This window comes from Pyrus communis, chromosome 5, assembly GCF_041283825.1.
Source record: "Pyrus communis isolate YQ-2024b chromosome 5, ASM4128382v1, whole genome shotgun sequence".
NCBI lineage: Eukaryota > Viridiplantae > Streptophyta > Magnoliopsida > Rosales > Rosaceae > Pyrus > Pyrus communis.
Window position 1 is genome coordinate 15,981,930 of NC_142569.1, and position 23,869 is coordinate 16,005,798.

Here is a 23,869-nt window from a genome sequence, read left to right on the forward strand (position 1 = left end):
CCTTTATTTATAATAATAAGAGAGAGAAGAAATCCTTCTCCTCTAAGGAATACAAGTCCTAATAGAAAAGAATAACTAAAATAAAATATAATCTAGAATTTCCACAATCACACTTAAATAAGAAGTTTATAACACTCCCGCTTGAGTTTGTAAATACTCAAGTAAATTCAGCATCATGTAGAGGTTGAGGAAGTCGACTTGTCGGCACTGATTATGGGAATACGCTATTCTTAAATAAGGTAGGAACTTGCATAAGGAACTAAGTCTCACAAAAAACCCTATGGCTATGGTCAAAACCCGAGTAGGGACAAAATCCAAAGTCTAAGGAAAAATGCGTGAGAAATACAAAATCAAATGAAACGTCTACGGGACGTCATCAGGGATATGATCAACCCAAGGTGGGTGCCTCGTCAAAACCTCGTCAGATAGCAAAAACCCAGTAGGAAAAATGCCCTAATCGTAGGGAAAAAGAGTACATTAAGATCAAGCAAGTATAATTTAGGATACTCCCCCTGAGTTTGACATAATTCCAAAGAGAACTAGCAATGTTACAACTCATAAAGTTTACGCATACCAATTCCTTGAATAAGCTTTTGAAACATCACTTTCGGTAGTGATTTGGTGAAGAGGTCGGCCAAATTGTCTTGTGAACGAATTTGCATGACCTCAATCTTCTGATGCTCTTGTTGTTGATGTGAGAAGAAGAACTTCTTCGACGCAATGTGCTTGGTGTTGTCTCCTTTGGTGTAACCCTTCTTAAGCTGTTCAATGTATGCTGTGTTGTCTTCATAGATCGTCGTCGGGACATAAACGACGCGGTAAAAATGGCAGGAGCTTCGAATATGGCCCACTACTACTTTCAACCAAAAGCATTCTTGAGTTGCTTCGTATAAGGTGAGAATTTCAGCATGGTTAGACGAAGTGGCAACTAAGGTCTGTTTAGTTGACTTCTAAGAGATTGTTGTGCCTCCAACGGTAAAGACATAACCCATTTGAGAACGTGCCTTGTGCGGATCATATAAGTATCATGCGTCGGCATAACCAACAAGTCGAGAATCAACTCGAGATATGGGGGTGCGGCATCACTCGAGGATATGTAGGGATAGACCATGCCCAGATCTGTAGTACCCTTAAGGTAGCGAAAGATGTCTTTAACCCCAGTCCAGTGTCTGTGTGTTGGTGCCTTACTGTATCTTACCAAAAGATTAACAACGAATAAGATGTCGGGTGCATTGAGCTAAGTATAATAAAGCGCCTAACTCACTTAGATAAGGAACGTTAAGATCCAAAATCTCTTCATCATCCTCATTCAGATGGAAGGGATCTCGTTTTTCATCTAGCGATTGAACGATCATAGGAGTACTTGAAGGCTTTGCTTTATCCTCGTTAAAGCAGCGCAACACCTTCTGGGTGTAGTTCGATTGATGTACTAATATTCCATCTAAATAATGCTCTATCTCAAGATTGAGGACAATATTGAGTCTTTCTTAGATATTTCATCTCAAATTCCGACTTCAGGTGCGCAGCAGTTCTCGAAAGCTCTTTAGGAGTTTCGATGAGATTTATGTCGTCGACATAAACTACAGCAATCACAAAATCGGAATATGACTTCTTAATGAACACATAAGGGCATAGTTCATTGTTCATATATCCCTAACTAGTCAAATACTTACTCAGATGTTTATACCACATTCTTCCGGATTGCATCAAATTATAAAGTGAACGCCTCAGTTGAATTGAGAACGTGTTTCAGGGTTTAGAAATATTTGATCCAGTCAATGTAAGTCATTCGGGAACTTTTCGTATCAAGATTCTCATAGAGATACGCAGTTACTACGTCCATCAGCTGTATACTCAGTTTTTCGAAAACTACCAAACTGATAAGGTAGCGAAAAGTAATCATATCCATAACGGGTGAATAAGTTTCATCATAGTCAATCTCGGGGCGTTATGAGAAGCCTTGTGCAACAAGATGAGCTTTGTAATGCACAATGTCATTCTTCTTATTACGTTTCCAAACGAAAACCCATTTGTAGCCAACGAGCTTCACATGTGGAGGAGTATAAGCTATAGGTCCAAACACCTTACGTTTTGCAAGCGAATCGAGTTCGACTTAGATTGCTTGTTTCTAATTTGACCAATTAGTTCTCATCAACGGAACAAGGATCAATGTCATCGCTCAACATGATCTTAGTAGCTACTGTATATGTTAATGCATCGTCGACGATCATCTCATTTCTACACCAAACATCATCCAAGCTAGCATAATGAACCGAAATCTCACGATTCTCGAAAGGTGGATTCGTCTCTTTAAGGATGCTTCCGTAATCTAGAATTTCCTCACGAGTTGGATAAAAGTAAACGACAGTCGGATTCACAATAGGCTCTTCAGAAGCCTGTGTCATGGGTTTCATCTTCTAGGGGTGTGAATACTTTTAACAAAGAGGTATGCCACACTTTTGTGTAGGGGTAGATGATTGGCTAGCTACTAATGTACATGGATCACCAAGATTGGCGTCCTAGGCCTCCAGGATGGAAGTTCATCATACATTTGGTACATCCATCTTTGCAGACGTATTCGCATTTGGAATATGTGATCTTGTCACACACGCTAGATTGGTGAAAACATCTGGCATGCTCTGAGCTATGCTATGAAGATCTAATATGCGCTACACTTTAGTTTCAGACTGAGCTATACGGGGATCTAAATGAGACAAAGTGGGAGATGTCCATGATAATTCGCGTCGTTCTTCAGGAACATTGACGTTCTTATCTCCCCCTAACGATGTGAATACTATTTCATAAAGTGACAATTTGCAAAACGAGCGGTAAACAGATCACCTGCCAAAGGGTCTAAGTAACAATTAATCAAAGGAAAATCATATCTGACATAGATTTCCATCCCTCGTTAAAGCCCCATTTTTGTACGTAAGGACGGCGAAATCAGCACATAGACCGCACAACAAAAACGCGCAGATGCGATATGTCGGGTTTGTATCCGGTAACCAACTAAAAGGCGCTATATGTTTGGGTTGTAACAGGCCTCAGGCGGACCAATATGACTGCATGCAATATTGCATGGCCCCAAGCAGCGATCAAGAGCTTGGTATGTATGACCAACGATTGAGCAATCATTTGTAAGCGCTTAATGAATGCCTTTGCGAAGCCGTTTTAGGTGTGAACATGGGGTACTGGATGTTCAACTTCAATCCCAACCGACATGCAATAGTCATCAAAAGTTTTAGATGTAAATTCCCTAGCATTATCCAATTGAATATATTTGATCGGACAATTAGGGTGGTGAACTCTAAGCTTGATAACTTGAGCCAATAGTTTGGAGAATACAACGCTCCTTGTGGACAACAAGCACACTTGTGACCAATGTGTGGAAGCGTCAACCAAAACCATAAAGTGTCTAAATGGTCCGCATAGAGGGTGAATTGATCCACAAATGTCCCCCTGAACTCGTTGTAGAAAAATGGGAGGATTCAAATGAATCTTGTCATAAGAAGGCTTAGTAATAAGCTTTCCCATAGAACATATTTGACATGCGATTCCTTGAATTGAACCTAAACTTTGGGTTAGTGGATGCCCATGTGATGATTTGAGGATACGGCACATCACTATTCGTCCAGGATGTCCCAAACGATCATGCCAAAGTGTAATTTCATAAGCGGTTCCAGAGGTAGGGCTGGCCACATAGTGGCTTTCTATGGGGTGTATGGTCGTAGTATACAGACCACTTGGGATATGCTTCATTTTATCTAGAATACGTTTCTGGCCACATTCATAGGAAGTTATGCACATAAATTCAACTCCTTTTTCTATGTGGGTTTCAGCTTGGTAATTGTTCTATCTAATGTCCTTAAAGCTCAACAACGTTCTTTTAGAATGTGGAGAATAAAGAGCCTCATCAATGATCAAGATTGTACCATTGGACAACATTATACGTGCCTTATCGTATCATTCGATCAAGTTGGATGGGCCTTAGAGGGTTGTCAGATATGCATTCTTGGGTATGAAGTTAGTGAAATAGATGCGTTCACGCAAAACGATGTGTGTGGTTGCACTATCTGCTAGACAACTAACTTCCCTACTAGTCATACCTAAAATGAAAAATTAATTTCAATCGGTCATATGCATAAAAGTTCTAAAAAAGAATTATCCATTCAAAATAATTTTTAAATATCCAATGACGGAAATTAATTAAAAACTTAATATCCAAAAACACATCACCAATAAATAATCCAAACATAAAGGAAAATTGTTCAAAATTAACCAAAAAACAGGGGGGTTTGGCCACTACTGTGGAATTCGACCCCAAGGTCTTATGTCAACTAAAAAAATAAGTCTATGTCTAAGATTCTAATCTTCCATAGGTTTGATAGCCTCTTAAAAGTCAGAAACCTTCATCTTCGAACTCTCCGATTCGTCTACTTGCATAAAGTTTAATTCAAACTTATTACGATAAGAATGATATTTAGCTACAACCTTTTGGGGAGCTTGACAAACACGGAACCAATGGTCATTTGAATCACAAATCTGCATCCATGGTTTCAGGTGTTTTGCCCTTATTCTTGAAGTTTGGGGCATTGGGAGCGAGGTGTGGGCTCTTTTGGGCTTTGTTTCCTCCCTTAGATGAGCTTTGGCTCTGTTGACATTGGCGAGGTAGCTTATGGCCGCCCATACCATGCCTCTTTTGGCATTTTGGGTGTTGGTTCATGCTATAGTGTGCTTTAGGCACAACAGTCGCCCCAGTAGGTCGAGCTTAATGATTCTTCATTAACAGCTGGTTCTGCTTTTTAGTGAGAAGTAAAACAGATGTCAAATTCGAGAACTTAGTGAACTTTTGAGCTCTATATTGTTGCTGCAGGACAATATTAGTAGCAGAGAAGGTCGAATAGGTCTTCTCCAGGAGATCCTCTTCGGTCAAAGTTTCGTTACAAAACTTGAGAAGGGATAGGATTCGACAAACTTCAGAATTATATTCATTCACAGACTTAAAGTCTTGGAAGCGCAACTGTTGCCAGTCATGTCTTACTTCAGGCAAGAAGATGTCCTTTTAGTGATCAAAACGATTAGCCAAAGCGACCCATAGTGGTCGTGGATCATCCTCAACAAGAAATTCAGTTTGCAGGGCATCATGGATATGTCTTCGAATGAAGATCATAGCGGTGGCTTTCTCAGCTTTGCCAACAGGGTTGTTTGTCTCATCTTTAATGGCAGGATGCAAATTCTTTGCAGTGAAGTGGAGCTTCACATCTTGGACCCATTTAAGGTAGTTTCTTCCAAAGACCTCCAAAGCGGTAAAGTTGAGTTTGTTCAAATTCGACATGTTCCTATCACAAAATAAAGGACAAGATGTGATTAGTGCAATGAAGAAAAAAAAAAATCAATCCATTCACATAGGAGTAGAATATTCAGGTTCTAATAGACATATATTGGTTAAATTTGCATAAAAAAGCTTCGGATTTTCATGGGTGATGTTTGTAATGAAAAATTTCAGGTTTTCAAACAAGGCATGTTTATCAAAACTTCAGGTTTCAAAATAATTATGAACTTCAGGTTCATATGTTCCTGCAGACAAATGCATATATATATATATATATATACACACACACACACACACATAGAAATAAGCAACAAGAAAAATATGCAAATAGAACTCCAGTTCTAAAATTATAATTGAATTAATTATTTGGACTTCGGGCCAAAATTAAGTGTGGGTGAAAAAAATATAAAACCCAAATTGTCTAAAAATATTAAACAATCGAAGCTCGAGGCCCAAAACTATAGGCCAAAGCCCACGAATGGGCTGAGCAAGTCTCTTGCCTTGAGGTCCAGGCCTAGATTAGGTTGGTTTGATATTAGTTGGGTTGTAGGCCCAAAGGTGAGAGAGAAAAGAAGAAAGGGGTCGGATCCAAAAGAGACGCCCATGAAAGGGTATGATCTAGTGCGGTGTGAATAGTGAAATCGAGGAAGGACGCGATCTAGTGCGTCGCAACGTATGGGACACCATAGCCCTTAGGCTGGTGTCATGCTTGGGTTGGGTTTCAATGTATGGGCTACAATCTGGGAGCCCAGATTGTTATGTCTCTCTAATGGACTTCAAATAGAACACCAAAGCCCAAATGGGTGTTGGGACCGAGTGCAGCCAAGCCCCAGTGGGCTCGGGTCAGAACCAAAACATCCCAGCATTTTCTGGGTGAATATTGGTCAGGGGAAGCATGGGTTCGACTTGGAACCTTATATTGAACGGAGAAAATTCGATTTCTCGACGTTTGTGTGTGAAAAAGCATAGGCTTTCAAGTCGAAATCCTTGAAAACCTAATGAAATTCATCAAGAATTTCAAAGAACATCGTTGGAGACAATGAATTTGTCTCAAAAATCACAACTTCAGGATGTGGTTTTTCTATGGAAGTTAGCGTTGGTGCCGTGACTCGGCTGCGGGCGAGTGAAGGTTTTCTGGAGAAAGGGAGAGCTGCTAGCTCTAGACTAGTGGCTTGGCTTGGCTTGGCCACACAAGCTGTGGGCTTGGGCGAATTGAGGTCCTTGGTTTGAAGAACCCTAGCACTGCCAATTTCAATTTTGTTTGTTTGTTTTGTTTGGTTTTTTTTTTTTTTTTTTTTTTCACAATTCAATTTTATTCAATAGTTTAATGCATGTACCTATATTTGATGCAATTCATGGCAATATCAAATTCACATAATTCAACATTTATGAATATAATGCAAACACAATTTATGTAGAATCTAAAATTTGAAAAATGTAAAGTTGGGTCATGCATTATGGTGAATGTGCATGCTATCAGGGCTACAAAAATATCGAGATAAAAACCGTTATTTTGGAAGAACCTGATTACGTGATGATATGGATGATCTGGTTTGATGCAGAAAAACTTCAACATCAAATTCCTAAGCGTAGTGGTAAGAGCGTGTTGATAACGTGTTGTAACCTATTTTATTTGACAAAGGAGAGAGGCCGACGGCAAAGGAAAAGAGAGAGGAGAGATCTGTTTGTAGAATCGTAGGGGAATGTGTGTGTTGAGGATATGATATCCCTGGTAATATCCTGAAAAATTTAAGTATATGAAATTGATATTCATATTTATGAATATGTGGGCAAAGTATGGAAATGAATCACTAAATGGTTAAGAATATTTCAGTGGGAAAATGTGAAATCCCGTTCTTGATTTTGATTATTAAATTAAGTATTTTGTAGTTGTATTAGTGGTTACGATGCATTTATATTTACGGCAGATATTTGTTCGATAAGTGAAAAGACAAAAATACCCTAGTTGGCTCGATGTAATTATACGACGTATTTTATCCTCACATATTTGATCACATTCTTGATCTATTTGGATAGAGGACGATCCTACAAGCGCTTAGGCAAAAACCGTTCGTCCATTGGAACGAGAAACAAAAAGTTACGGATGTTAGAAGTTCTTAAATAAAATAGAAATTTAATATTTTTGGGTTCCCATTAAATTGGGAAGGGACCAATTAGAAAAAAGGAGAAATAAAAAGAAAAGGAGGGGAGGAAGGGAAAAAAGAAAAAAAAATAAACGAAAAAGGGGAGAAGAAAGAGAAGAGGGAGAGACCAATGACAGACAGGAGAAAAGAGAGAAAGGAAAGGGAAGAAAAAGAGAGGAACCGCACGCCCGGGGGGGGGGGTGTGTAACAACCCAGCTAAACCGGGTCATCTTTTGACCTGCGGCCCGACCTGGCAAAAGACATGGTTTCCGATGCCTTTTTAGGCGATTTCTCCAGCGATTAGAAGCCACACACCACGTGGAATTTACCTGGCACCTTTTCCTTTTCCAATTTCATCAAAAAATCGAATTAAATTGGTTTGATTTCGTGATAAACTCACCGGTAGGTTCATAGGATGTACAGCTAAATTCCTCCATTTTTGAAGGCAGTACAGTCGACCACCACCATCAAAATACTCCTCATAAGGTCTGGAACAAAGCCCAAACAACTATAGGGGTGGCGGAGCACCGGAGGTGACGGATCGAAGCCACCCATTTCTAGGGTTTCTGGTGAGTTTGAGTGAAATTGGGGCCTTTCCCGGCCAAATTGGCCTTGGTCACAGGTATGAAACTTGCTTTATTCATCAAGATATACAATTTTGTAAAATTTTATAATTTTTGGAGTTAGTTGAATTTTTCGGCGAGTCGGGGTGGACGGTCGCAGTGTGCGGCGGCGTGTGGGCGAATGCATCTCCTGACCATCCTAAGATAAATTTTGATGCCCTGATTCCATATTTGATATCCGATTAACGGAATTCCATTGTTTGAGTATAATTTTGTTAAGGTTCGACAGTTGAATACTATAGCAATCGACGATTCAACCGTTGGATCGTCACTAAACTTTGATACATTATAGTACATAATATTTGAGGACCATAGAAACTTAGTCCGATGAATGGATCTTCCCGAATTGGATTTGTAGGTTTGTAAAATAAAACGTTGACCGCCATTGAAAATTGTGATATAACCGTCGGATCGTGGTAAGATTTTAGTATGATGTTCTATGAGCATAGTGAGGACCTTAGGAAGTTACGGATCCAAAATCTGACGCGCGGATCTTTCAGATCAAATTACGGAGAGTTGTGGACCCTACCATTGACCGAGAGTTGACTTTTGGTCAACATGTCTCACAACGTTCTAAATACTAAAATTAGTACTACAAGAGACTAAGTGAAGTCTAGTGGGCCTACATTGGTTAGAGAGTGACTTGAAGATTTTCGGAAATGAATTAAAAATGAATGGTGAACTACGAAAGGCTTGATCCCACTCAAGGGTACGTAGGTAGTCTAACAAGGTTAGATGCAACCTTAAATAATTGAGATTAATCTTTTGTTGGGAATTTGAATTAAGAAAAGAAATTTGGTGATTAATTGTAAAATTAAATCTTATGTTTTGGTAATTAATTTTTTGTTATAGATTTTGTGAGTGATTAATAAATTTAGATAAAGAATTGTGATTAATGGTAGTTAAATAAACAAGAGTTTAATTTGGCCTATCATGAAAACTATATCCCGAAACAAATGTTTCGGGTCAGGGCGTTACATCCCCCTACGTAGTGCCTTTATTTATAGTGGTAAAAGGGAGAAGAAATCCTTCATCCCCAAGGAATACAAGTCAATATAGGAAAGAATAACTAGAATAAAATGTAATCTAAGATTTACACAATCACACTTAAACTAGGAAAGTTCATAACCTTTTTTTTTTTTTTTTTTTTAAAGATTCTCATAATTATTTTTATCATTAATTAATATACATCAATCTAATGGATATTTTTTTGTTCACACCAAACATTCCCACCAATTTATTTTGCAGGATTGTTTCACTTTCTTCTCTCTCCCACTTCTTTATCACTCTAGCTTTTTTCTCCTGTTGTTCTTCTGAAATTTTTTTGCACCCTAAACAAAATCATTTTCTCCAACTTTTGTCATGGGAAGCAATCAAGAATTGGTAAGTTCTTTTCATTATTTATACAATAGTTAATTTGATCATGTGAAGTTGACATGAATAACCCATATATATATATATATATATATATATATATATATATATATATATATAGGCATATTAGGATTAATATGTTAGTCCAATTTTGTATTTGTTTTCGTTAATATGTTAGTCTACTATTAGGGCTCAGATGTTAATCAATGTTAGGGTTAATATATTGGATCAAGAAAAGAAGGCAGGCATGCCCTGGATGGGTTGGGAAATGAACAAAAAAAAAAAAGAAAAAAACCACTAAATTGATGTATATTAATAATGAGAACCTAAAATATGAAAGAATAGAAAAAAAAACAAAAGTCCAGTGACAAATCAAGCCTTACACAAGTTTTTCTCGTGGAGATGATACACCACACATGTCGTTATACAAGTGGAGGGACACTTAAAAAATAAAACTTCCCTCCACTTATATAATGACATGTGGTGTACCACCAAGTATTCTTGGCACATCAAAAAATTTCTCGTGGATGGGGTGGTATGTTATGGCATGAGATGGGTTATGGCGAGAGATGCGATGGGTGTGGATGTGGGTGGTGGCTGGTTGGGTGAACTTGTTAAAATGGGGGTAAATGAGAAATAGAACTGGTATTGGTAATTTAAAATTTTTATTGTGCACTTTTCAAAAATATATTTTTCTTTTTAAACATAGAAAATTTGGAGCGTGCAATAAAAAATTTCGATTGCCAATAAAAACACCCAAAATGTAAAGTTATATCTTCTTTTACATTTTGTCGAAGATGAGTAAATATCCCGTTTTATATTTTCGGAAGATATGAAATGTGAATTATATTCATTCCATTTTATATTTTCGGAAGATATGAAATGTGGTAATCGAAAATATAAAATGGAATGAATATAATTCACTCATCTCAAATTTGTAATTTTGCATTGAGTATATGCTCAAATAGATCAATCGATAGGACACGTAATAATATATATTTACTACGATTGATGACTATCAAACAAACAAACATACTAATCTTGTCCTGAATTAATTATGAAGTATGATCTTACATGAATTGGTGATAGCTTTGTATTTAACAACGAGATTATTTTTTGCATCAATTATATATTAGACCAAGCCTTCCCATGCATCAAATAATTGGTCCACATATACGAAGATATTTTTAAGCGTCGGTTTGGCCAAATTAAAATTACTATTAAAGATATGCTGCAACGTCAACTAAAAGATCCGAGCGGACTTGTTTGTCTTTTTTGGTGTTGGGAGTAGTTGAGAATGATTGAAATTAATATGTCAAAAATAATTTCCCGGATACTCTAGACAACTGGGGATGTAGCTCAAATGGTAGAGCGCCCGCTTTGCATGCGGGAGGTACAGGGTTCGATCCCCTGCATCTCCATATGTTTTAAATATTTTTTGGTTCAGCTCAATGTGTGCAATACACCATTTTCCTATGGCCCCAAATTTAATTTTACGTCTGGTCTTTATATTCTATTGGCACCACAAAGGAATTACATCAAATAACTTGTTTAAAGGTAAAAATATTCAACTATTTGGGGATTTCTCAATATTTTAATATTCAGTTTTCGTATAGGTTAAAACACCACAACTTATTAAGTTCACCTCACCACTTAAGTTTAATGTTTTTTTAGCTTTTAATTGTGTGAAAAGAAAAAAAATAAGACATCACTTAAATTTAAGATTTATATATCTACATACAACCCACAAACCCTATTTGTTCATCTTCTTCTCCAAAACTAGTCTTATGAGGCTCGAACATCGATTCTTTATGCATCTTGTGATTACGTTTTCTATCCCAAATAAGATGGGACAAATTTGGATGGATGACTAGACTTGAGATAGACACAATAAAACAAAACGGCCCAAATTTTGTGTTTTCCAGTAGCCCTTTTTGTAGAGCAAAAAATAATCAAGAAAATTATGGAGATGACACGTGGACTTTTGGGTTAAAAGGATAAAATTACTCTCAAGGCACACCAGGATTTCCACGCACATGCAACGGACAATGACGGCTCAATCAAGGAAGAGTCAAAGGTGCTTAAAATGGTCTTTATTCAAAACCCTCTCATCACTCCTCATCAAATCCTCACTCAAAAGGTAACTCCCAATTATCCTATTTAAATTAGGATTGATTACCAAGTTAATTGCAAGATATTGTTTCACATAATATATTGCAATTAAAATCATAATACCACCATAAGTGGCCGGTCCCTATTCTCCAAATAGGACCGGCCACTCCCCTATAAATAGTCCCATTTTTCTCCAAAAAGCTAAGTTGATTCTCTCCCTAAAAATTCCTAAACACTTTCTCTCTCAAATTCTAAATTTGGCATCGGAGATTCTTTGGCCAAAGACCCCCCCATTCATCATGGATGCGTGAGGCTTTTGACCTTAATCTTAGGTGTTATTATTTTGTAGGTGAATTTTCGTCAAAGAAGAAGACGGTGGAAATTTGCATCCACAAATTGGTGCTTTCATTGAGAGTCTTGATTTACACGCTCGAAGAAGACTCACATTCAAAGTTTCTCATTTTTTGTTCATTCATAGATTTTTTTGTACGTTCTTATTCCTAAAGTTTTTTTTTTTTTTATTTATTTACAAAGTTCTTTGAATAAACGTAAAAGAAAAGTACAATGACTAGAAATTCGGAAACCACGACGAATGGAACTTCCTACGTTCATTGATTTGGATCGAGGGATGGAGATCGTGACATAGCCTTACCATGACGATCCACGAGGCTCAACGCTACAACGAGTAGAGTGACACCACCTTCACGAGGCACCATCGTGTCAGCCACCACGGCAACAACCATCGTGGCAACCTTTGGCAAGTCTAGGACTTATGGTGATTAGTAAGCCCCGGCGTCGAGAGCAGCCCAAGCTGCTGCACCAGCAGCATAGGCTCAATCTCAACGCATGGCCTAAATGGCCTAAGGCTAGCGTGAGCCTAACGCGTTGTCGAGCGAAGCCCAAGCCCAATGCCCACACATACCACACGTGGCCCAACCCATGCCAACAACCCAATCCGAGATCCAGCCCACTCCTGTGGCCTTCTAAGTAATCCAAACCGGTCCAAGACCGGTTCAACTATCTCTGCTTCAAATTTATGGATCGACGATTGAACCAGGGGCATTTTCACCCAATTTTTTCACGAATTTGACATATTCTAACTCAAATCTCACGTTCGGAGTCCATTACACTTCCACTACTCAAGGAGACGCATACCGTCCAAGCCCTTCCAACCCAAATGGCGAACCACACATGTCTCGACAAGTCATAGAGTTGACAAGCACCCTCGCACAACAGAAGACCTTAGTGAATAAGCTCTTGCAAAGCACTGAGATGCAACGTGCCCCAGATGAGCCATTCCGAAGTAGGACAAAGGCAAATGACAAACCTCTCTAACAACGTCCCAGTAAGTAGCCATTCGACCAATCATGAACTGAGCGTTCTGGCAATGTACACTCCCAACTGGGCCCCCGAGATAGCGTATACTCTTGTCTTAGCGCGTAGATGAGCGTGCATTTTCAGTTAAGCCTACGAACGAGCATACATTCATGGTTGAGGCCACACTCCGATAATCAACATGAGCAACCTTCTAGGTGAAGTGTTCATTCACGACTAGGCCCGCAAGAAGCATCATCCACCTCACATCAGAGTAGGCAGCATGACGGGCGGAGGAAGTAGTTACTCAATCCAGCTCAAGTTCAACCGGTAACTTACGAGAAATTTACTCGCCTACTGGGAACGTATCACATGCACCACAGATGCGGCATAGACGAGCCGAACACATATAAGAGCAACTTAGACTAGCAAGTCAAAACTGGGGGCAACCAAGAGCTCTGTTACCCTAATAAAGACAAATTCAAGAAGAAGTAGAGTAGCTCTTAATCGAACGATTGCTCGATTTCCAACGTAACGAGGTCACTGATGATGTGTTACGACGGGACATGACCAACATAAGCAGGTCACTTTTCACGGACGAGATCGAGCATGCAGAACCACCACATAAGTTCAGTATGCCATATTTTACATCTTTCAAAGAAGATGGAGACCCAAAGAGACACTTGAAGCATTATCGAAGCATAATGGTCATTTATCACAACAACGATACTCTTATGTGCAAGGTATTCGCCACCATTTTACAAGACGAAGCGTAAAATTAGTTCACCCTGCCGCCACAATCCATCTGGAGTTTCGATGAGCTTTCTTTGGTTTTCACCAAAGAATATTCACCTTACCGCTCAATCAAGAAGAAGTTCAACCACTTGTTCAATGTGAAGAGGCTCAAAGTAGTGAAGTCAAAGATAATCTGATGTGACGACTCGATAGCTAGTTCAGCGTTCCAAAAATGACCCTCAACAGACCAACCACTGCTTGGAGAATTGATCATGAATGAAGATCTAACTTTGGCACACTTTTTCACTTTGGTAGAGAAGTATGCACTTTAGGACGAAGCTTAGCGAGCAGACAAGACGCCCGAGCATCATTTTAAAGAATCGGCAGTAACTTAAAAGAAGGAGGATGGGAAGCAGTACAACAACAAAGGCATGGAAGATGCTAAGTGTAGGGACTGATCCATGACTAAAAAAGGCCCGACGCCCAAAAACTACTCTAAGTTCTCGATCCCGATCCACCAAATCCTCCGCGACATCAAGAGTTAACCATGGTTCAAGCTGCTAAAATAATCGAATGGAGATACTTCCAAGTTGGATCACACCAAGTATTGCCCATTCCATTGAGGTCCTAGTCACACAATTGACAATTGGTACACTTTGAAAAACTACCTAGAGAAGCTGGTGCAAGAAGGCAAGGTCGACAAATACTTAGACAAGCTAGTTGCATATCCTAGGAGAAAAGCCAACGTCGACGAAGAGTTAACAACCAAGACAATTCGGATCAATGGCATCTTTGCCGAATCCAAGCACTTAAGGGCCATCAACAACTCTAAGAAAAATAAGGTCCAGCATGTTCTACTAGTAGTCAACACCTAACTTGGACCATCATCAGCTTCCCCTAGCAGGATGCCAAAGGCGTAGACTTTCTACATGATGACGCATTAGTGGTATCTGTCAAACTAGCCCACGCTATAGTTGACAGAATGATGGTTGACAGCGGAAATGCGATCAACTTACTTCAGCTCTCAATAATTCAGAAGATAGGCATAGAAATCATAACATACACCAAGATGAGGTATTCACTAGATTCAATTAACACACCTCGACTACCATCGGAAACATCACACTTGACGTGAGGACCCCGCCAGTTATCTTAAATGAGACGTTCATGTCTCCCTACAATGGGATTCTAGGGTGACCTTGGCTGATAAAGCTAGATGTCGTAACCTTCGTTAAGTATCAAAAAATCTGATTCCACATCCCGAGAGAAGAAGTCTGAGAAATCAAGTCTAATTAGGTCACATCTCGACAATGCACTGTGCAAGTACTGAAAGAGAAAAAAAAGAAGACCTTTGCCCTCGTAGTGGCTACCGAGGTCTACAAGGATGACGAAGCTGCCAAATCGCAATCACAGTAAACGGATCAAGAAGATGGTGTCCAATTCAATGCGGCAGTAAACGAGATGGGATGGAAACCCGATGAAGATGCCGAACAAATCATTCTTGATTCTCAGCAGCCAGAGAAGACTGCTAGAATTGGCTCACGTCTAAGCCTAAAGGAAAATGAGGAACTCACGGCTTTCTTTAGGGAAAATCGTGACATCTTCGCGTGGTCACCTTCTGACATGCCCGACATCGACCCCAAGATAGCTTGCCACAGGCTGCACGTTAACCCCATTGCCAAACCAGTGATCCAAAAAAGAAGACATTTCATACCTGAATGAGTAACGATCATTAAAGTAGAAATCGACCCAAGTTGTTGGAGGCCTGATTTATAGAAGAGGTAGCACACTCAGCATGGCTTACCAACGTAGTGCTAGTAATGAAGAAATAGAAAGGAAATGGAGGATTTATGTAAACTACACTGACCTCTACAAAACTTACTCGAATGATCCTTATCTAGTTCCTCGAATCGATCTACTAGTATATTCAACTTTTAGGAACCAACTGCTCAGCTTCTGGGCATATACTCATGATCGAGCGAGGCATCTACTACTACAAGGTCATGTCTTTTGGCCTTAAGAGCGCGAAAGGCATTTACTAACAACTGGTAAACATAATGTTCAAGAAGCAAATTGGAGTAACCATGAAGGTCTACGTCGACGACATCATGGTGAAAGGTAAGTAGCGATCAGACCATATTGTCAACTTGGCCAAAACTTTCGACAGCCTTAGAAAGTATAAGATGAAGCTCAATCTCACCAAATGCATATTTGAAGTATTTTTAGGCAGATTCTTAGGGTACCTAGTAACCTAACAGGGAATCGAAGCACATCCCAAGCAGATCCGAGCAATCTTAGAGATAAAGTCTCCAACTTCCTTGAAGGAGATCTAAAGCTTGACTAGATAAGCAGCCGCACTCAACCGCTTCCTTTCGCACTTTACCGATCGATGCAAGTCTTTTTTCAAAGCAATCAATAGGGCACAACAAGACAAATAGGATGACAAGTGTGAAAGAGCTTTCCAAGACCTGAAAAAGTATCTCACATTACTTCCTTTACTATCCAAGCTGGAAGTAGCGGAGGACTTATACATTTAATTGGCAGTCTCAGAAGTAGTTGTGAGCTCTGCCCTCATACGAGAAGAGCTGAGAGCCCAACTGTTGGTATTCTACACTTCTAAAGCTCTTCTCGATGCGGAAACTAGATATCCGAAGATCGAGAAATTAATTTTGGTGCTAGCTGTTGATGCTTGGAAGCTTAGACCATATTTTTAAGCTCATCTAGTCATCGTCATGACTCAATATCCTCTACAATCAATCCTACATGGTCCAGATGCTTCTCAATAAGTAATGAATTAGGATTTGGAACTTGGCCAATACGACTTAGTTTACCGACCCCGCACGACGATAAAGGCCAAAGCATTGGCAGACTTCATAGCAGAATTCACGCCTAGCCTAGGCAACGCAACAGAACAACCCAATGATGCTCGGAGGCAATCGAGCACGCCCTAGTCACACCTGCTTCATCTGATGGAGATTTCTGGCATTTGCACGTCAATAACGCATCCAACTACAAGGGCTCAAGAGTAGGTGTGGTTTCTGCCACCCTAGACGGTTCAATGCTCGAGTAGATAATCACTCTAGGCTTTAAAGCATCCAACAACGAAGCAGAGTACGAAGCTCTACTAGCAGGCCTCTAAATGGCAAAAGACTTAGTAGTGAAAAAGCTTGCAATTCATTCTGATTCCCAGCTAATCATCAACCAGACTACTGGGGAGTACACGGCAAAACATTCGAAGATGGCGCAGTACCTAGAGAAGGTATGAAAACAACTTGAGGTGTTTCAAACTTACACCTTCACTTAAGTTCCGCGAGTAGACAACACACATGCGGACACGCTAGCTGGCCTAGGCTTTGCCCTCGACCACCAACTTAAACGCTCTATTCTAGTAGAGTATCTGGACAAGCCAAGCATAGAGGTGAAGCCAACAACCAAGGTCTTACAGGTTAAGACAACTCCAAACTGGCAAGATTTCATTATAGACTACCTAGTCAATGGCACATTCCCCATGGAAAGATTGGAGTCTAGATAGCTCTAAACAAAGGTTGCGCATTACTACATGTGGAACGACATTCTCGTCCAAAGATCCTACACTGGACCACATTTTCTCTGCCTAGCGCCTCTCGACAACCTCAAGGTTCTAAGTTCAATCCACGAAGTTGTTTGTGGAAATCACTCCTGAGGCCGATCCTTAGCATAGAAAGCTCTTAACATAGGCTACTACTGGCTTACTATGCATTAAGATGCTAAGGAGTTAATACAAAAGTGTGGTCGTTGCCAACACTACAAGCCGGTACCAGCACTGCCTACTGGCGAACTATACTCGTAGACAAGTCCTTGGTCATTCATGCAGTGGGCAATTGACTTAGAAAGGTCAATGTTGCCCGCTACTGGGGGCAGAGGCATGATGATCTTGGCAACTGACTGCTTCTTGCAAGAAGCACTTTAAGTGCTTTTCCAGAATTCACTTGCATTTTTACTAAAAGTTGGTTCTAAAAAGATTTTCACAAAATGTGCTTTCAACTATTTTAAAAGTAGTTCCAAACGACCTAAATATCTATCTTCAGCAAATTTGGGCAAAAAGGTTTAATGATCTTAATAACTAATTAGGGGTGGTTTAAATTTGGGTCAAAATATAAATGATCAACTATGCCTAAAAACTCAATTAGGGGTTTTATATTTTTCTTGGCCTACAAATAAAGGGTACGTATAGGTGGATGCAAATTTCGTACACAGTTGATTTGACGAAATTCTACCTACAAGGAAAAAAAACACCTTTAACCTAATTAATGATCACCTAGAAAAAAGGTCAAGGGTGTCCACTAAAGGACCTTCGATCAATGGCAAAGCCAGGAATTGCGTGGGGAGGGGCAAAAATTTAAAAGGTAAAAGGTCCAAAAAATATGTTCACAACTAAACCTTTTAGATGGTAAACAATATTAATGTCGTTCATAATTTATCAATACAAACAAGTTACAATTGTTATCGACGAGGTTTCATGTCGTGAAAACGTCGTATAATAGGCTCATTATCAATAAAATAAAAAACATCTCATGCAATGTAAACAATCATGCTATCACTTAACTATTAATCTCCCATTTTGTGAAGTAGTGGTGTTTTCACAATATTCATAGCAGAATACGCTCTCTCTACCGAATCTGACCCACCCAGACCCGGAATGTCCACCTAGACTTCGAATCGAGCTGTGTTGGCCGATACCAGGAAGGTGACGAAGCCATAAAGTGTAGTGATGTTGAAAAATGTGAATAAAATTAAACCTAAAAGTGCTTAAATATAAGAGTGTGCATGTGAGTGGGATTGAACCCAATTCACACGTGATGCATAGCATAAGTAAAGTACAGTAGAAGTATAAGGTAATCACCTATACCAAAATTTAACAAGAATCCTTGTCGACATGAAAGATCAAGGAGTAAAACCTAGATGGGTGAAAAATAAGGGTCAGTAAGGTTTTGTAAAAACCTTTTCGAAAACATAATAACCCCTCATCATAAAATAAGTATAGTTTCCAAAATATACGTACCACGTATAGTATGAAAATATTTACCATAACCTACAATATCTCAAGAATTTAGTATGTCATAGTATTTCATAAATAAACATCTAACGTCTAGTAATCATATAATCTCGCATAAACAAACATATCATATCGAGTGCTCATCGACATATGCTGATACATGAGTTCATGCAGAGGTATTTTGACATGAACATGACTGTGTGCAATAATGATTTACGCTCTAGTACTACAGTCACGTGAAGACTGGCTCTATGCGTATCACATAGGAGTCCTAATTGCCTATAGCAATCTAGGATAGGACTGTCACCTACAATGGATCCAAAGTGAGCATACGGTGCGATGTGAACATACACGTGAAAGACTAGCCTTGGCTCTGGGCGAGTACAAACACCGATACAGCACACGATGGGCAGATAACGTAATTATGAACATGCCATAGTGATTCGATAATTCAATAATTCTAATCAATACACTGTTATTCATGACTGTAAATCCAATTAAGGCATCAATAATACTACACATACCTGTGTATCCTATAAGACGTAACATACTTTCATAAATTTCGTTAATACGCTAATTTTTATAAACATTAATCTAATCTACGCGTAATATGGAAAATCCTTTTCCAACTATATAAATGGAAACTAAACAAATATATATATTATATAAAAAGAAAATACCCACTCACAGATACTTGCAAAGTCGTAGTCGTTCGAATGAGGGAAGCTAAAGCCTTCCCTAGTAATCGCATCTAAGCATAATATTGGGACTCATTAGTAAAACTCAACTAAAACGATTAAATTTGGAAAAATGGAGTGCAAATTTAGAATCAGGGCATTGAAATACGCTAAGAAATTTTTGAAAAGGTCAACACAAAATATTCCAAATCCATTTAGGAAATGGACCAAACCAGATTCTGGGTTTGGATACAAGTCATGGATCTGGGCTTCTTTTTTCTTTTTTTTCTTTTTTTTTTCCCCCTCTTGGGTCGGGTTGACCCATTCCCAGTCACTAGCGGAAGAGAAGGCCAGAATAAATTCTGTCTACAATCAAGGTTAAAACTCAACCATTTTCAGCGTATAAATAGTCAAATTGAAGCTAGGGAGATAATGAGTAAGATTATACCATCATAGTCTCTCACCGTGGTCGGACTTGGCCCAAAAAAGGTTTGAATCTTAAGGACTTCACAGGAATTTGGGAAATAGTTTTCCCGAGCTATTTTCTGTTATAAAACCAGTCCATAACACACAAGCATGCTCAGAATCGAACCAAAAGTATAAGATTAAAGTATTCCCGAGGCTTACCAAGGCTGTGAACGGTGGAGGTTCGTTGGGAAAATCATGGTCTTGCTGGGAAATATGGAAATTGGGTTCTGGGGTTTGAGTTTGTAACCTTGGTTTTAGTTATGGGCTGGAACGTTGATAACCTTCATCGATATCGTGAGATTTGGTGGTGGCTTGAAGGTTTGGCTCGCCAGAGATGACAAATGGTGGTGGTTCGAGGCGGTTGCACCTTCTCGGTGCTTACCGAGGAAGAAGGGAGATAGTTGAGAGTTTGAGAGAGGTGAGGTGACAAAAAATGAGAGGTCCAAGAGAATGGGGGGACACAAGATAGGTGGAGTGAGGATCCCACCTGGGTGAGTTCCCACTAGACAGGAAATAAGAACAAAAAAACTTCCTAGAAAATATTGAAATAATCATGGCATATCTAGAATAGTGAATTTACCAAAATGTCCTCGATAATCGTTGTTTCTTAAAATCTTCATCGTAGCTCTAAATTTGATTCCGCTTATGTCCATGCATTTGTATCGTCGAGTATTACAAGGATGCGCTAATAAAATGGATCATACGTCTTGCTACACAATGGTCAACGAAAGTCAACATTCCCGCCTTTAGGGATATTTTTGTCAATTCACTCTTTTAAAATTTATAAAATCGTAAAATTTAGGACGGGTTGTTACAGAAGAAGTTGCAACTATTAACACCAAAATCAATGTAACTTTCACACCTTCTGGTCTTCAAATTATTTCTCACTAACATATAGGAGAAATAATATTTGCATTGCCATTTTCTACCTTTTGCACTCCTTTTTCTCTAACATTTGCATTCAATAAGGTAATAGACAATTAAATGACATAAACAAAAAATGAGGACAAAAAAACAAAAAAACGAGAGTGTGAAAATCCAATTAAATGACATATTATCTTTTACATGTGATAACTAATTAATATGGTAATGAGACAAGATGAGAACCAATTTGATCTGGATTGTTGATCCAGTAAACTATGTCCAATAGAACATGAAATGACATCTCCTCCAACATACGAAGCAACTTGGAAAATGGTCTTCCCATCAAGGCGGTCATCAATCCTAACTATCCACCTTCAGTTTTGGTTGGGGTCATTTTTTATGATTAAGCACTAGTTGGTGGTACCAAGTGGGCCGAGCTCATTAGGTATAGTGGCAGTTTTGATATATAACGACAAATACGGTATCATTTTGTCACAAAAAAATCAAAAGGAAAAATTGATTAACGTGGCATCTCTTGGTATCTTCGTCGTCTTCTGGTTTTCCTCCTAATCGGAAAAGAAAGGCAACCAAATCCTCGTCAATCCTTGTCATTTGCAGGGCTTCGAATTCCTAGTCCTACAAATTTGTGGTTTTTTTTTATAATTTTTGTTTCCGCTGTTCCTCACATGCACCAATGCAACGACAACAACTGCAAAGGGCGGATTCTCGCTCTTAGTCTTAGGGTTGATTTTCGACGACCGGAGGTGCGACCGCACCTCTTTGTGCCTCTATGGCTCTGCCAATGCCTCAGAAAAGTAATAGAGAAAAAAAAAACAGAACTTGATAGAGTTCTACTCTTCTGAGTAGTAAGTGGCAACCATTTCCTCTGTTTGACTTGGCTATTTATAGAGAAAAACTCTAGCAGGCAGTTGGGAAGGGAGCCTGTAAAGCATACTAGGTAGTCCTTAACAATACATGTCAGTCTTAGCGGTCTACTAGCTAGTAGTTCTGAATGTTCTTGTTGGTATGAGTGCAGATGCACCAAACACCCAATGAGATGCTCTAGAAAGTTGGGGCTGTGCAACCATTGGACTGGTTATGCCTCGATGGCAGGTTGTATTATAGGTGGCCAGAAGAGCCCAAGGTCCACACCATGGGCTACCCCGGAGTTCTCATGGTCTATCAGTGGCACAAATAGCTATTACCTTACGGCCGACTACGTCATATTCCATTAAAGAAATTTTGTGATCTACTCACTACATAAAAAATAAAACCGTTATATACAACATATTGTCAACGTGTCCTCCTTTTGAATGTAATTCATTTATGTGTCCGCAGTACCCACCTCCAAGCCAAGAGAGGTACAGCCGTCAGTTCTCCACAAGAGCTCTTTCTCCTTTTACATTCTGTCAAACAAGGCTCTCAATTATGCTTGCTTCTCATTGTGAATACACAACTACAAGCTAAATGGATAGAATTACATGAATTATTTCAATTTCCAAGCATGGTTTACTATTTATTAAGTCTGTGTGCATCCCACATGCCCACATGTAATAACTGTTGAAAATAACTCATGCCCGTGCTCGACGGTAGTAGTATTCTTTAACATCTAAATAAGAAAGTGCAACTATTTGGACGAAACCAAGAAATAATCTCTCACGTGTAAAATTAAGGAAGACTCCTCTTTAAATCAAACAATTCAAAAATTGAGTATGATTATATTGTGAGATGTAAAACTATGGGTGACCAATCATGTCTCATAATTAAGCGTACGTGTCCTCCTTCAACCCCAAGACTTTGCCTACTAATAAGGTTTATGAACTATAAGCTTGTTAAGTTAATATAACTACCACTTAGTACTACAATATAATATATTCCTCTTCAGTTCAAGTGAGAGATTTTAAGTTCGATTATTGCCAAAAGCGAGTTTGAACCATATTATTGCTAACCCATTATAAGATTAAACTTACTTCCTCTCCCTTAGTATAGATATATTGTTTGTTAAAAACAAAAAAAAAAGAGTTCATATAACTGTAGGTTAAGGAGATAGGAAGAGAGGCTATACAAACAATTCATTAGTTATCATTCCCTCTGACATTTTGCATTCCATTATTTTGAAGCAACCCTAATATGTATGTATATATGTATGTATGCATATGTGTGTGTGTGTGTGTGTGTGTGTTTGTGTGTCTATATATATATATGAAAATAGAGAGTTGAAAATTTCCGCCCACAGCCGCATATAGATTCTTCATATATTTTCGAATGCCACCTGTTTACAAACCTTTTAAATTCGAACCAAACTCCATCTGATCAATTTACTAATCAATCTCCAATAATATTCTCTTCTCTCTATATATGATTATCAATCTAAAATGAGTTTTTATCACAAATAATTCTTGAAATTAACCCACATCATTAAGATGGTCTCGGAAATTAAAAATTGATTAATGTAGTCCCTGAAAATAGTTGTCACAAATCAATAGTCCCTTTGTCACAATTCTGTAAAAAAATTATATTATGTGTTGACGTGACACATAAATGGGCCTTATAAGTTTGTTTTTATCACCAAATGGTCTTTGAAATTAACCCACACCATCAAGATTGCCTTTGAAATTGAAAATCGATCAATGTAGTCCTAGAAATAGATGTGTCAAATCAATATGATCCTTTACTCACAATTCTGTCAAAAATTATGTGATGTGCTAATGTGATACATAAATGGGTCTTACAAGTCTTATTAATTAAAAAATAATTAGAAATAAATTTAATAATTAATTTAAAAATAGCCCAGAAACTCAATCCCACAATCACCTCCAATCTCAACCCACACTCCTTTACCTCCATCTATGGTAGCCTTTGCCGTCTCTTCTCTGAAATAAAAAAAATAAAAAATAAAAAATAAAAAAATAAAAATCTCAAGGCATCTTTCTTTACACCCTTCGGCACCCTTCACAGAATTGGACCAGGAACGAAACCACATTTGGTGACGTCTTGGATCGATGATGACTTTGACATCACCGTTAACATTTGGATGATTGACATCATCACAACCTTAATCTTAGAGAGCTTGTTGGGCGTTTCTGCAAGTGATCTTGGTGACGTGGATAATGGCGAGCTCTGATTTGATATGATCTCATTTTGTTAAAAGGTATTTTGACAACTTTTTAAATTAATTATTAAATTATAAA

General features: G+C 38.7%; 1 non-coding gene and 1 pseudogene across 1 annotated transcript; one reads left to right on the plus strand and one right to left on the minus strand.

Annotated features, from left to right (window-relative positions):
• Positions 1-2,669: 2,669 nt before the first annotated feature.
• Positions 2,670-5,335, minus strand: LOC137724869 (uncharacterized; annotated as a pseudogene).
• Positions 5,336-10,821: 5,486 nt separating this feature from the next.
• On the plus strand, positions 10,822-10,894 carry TRNAA-UGC (transfer RNA alanine (anticodon UGC)). The gene has a single exon. It is a non-coding gene; the product is annotated as a tRNA-Ala (tRNA).
• The last annotated feature ends 12,975 nt before the right edge of the window (positions 10,895-23,869 follow it).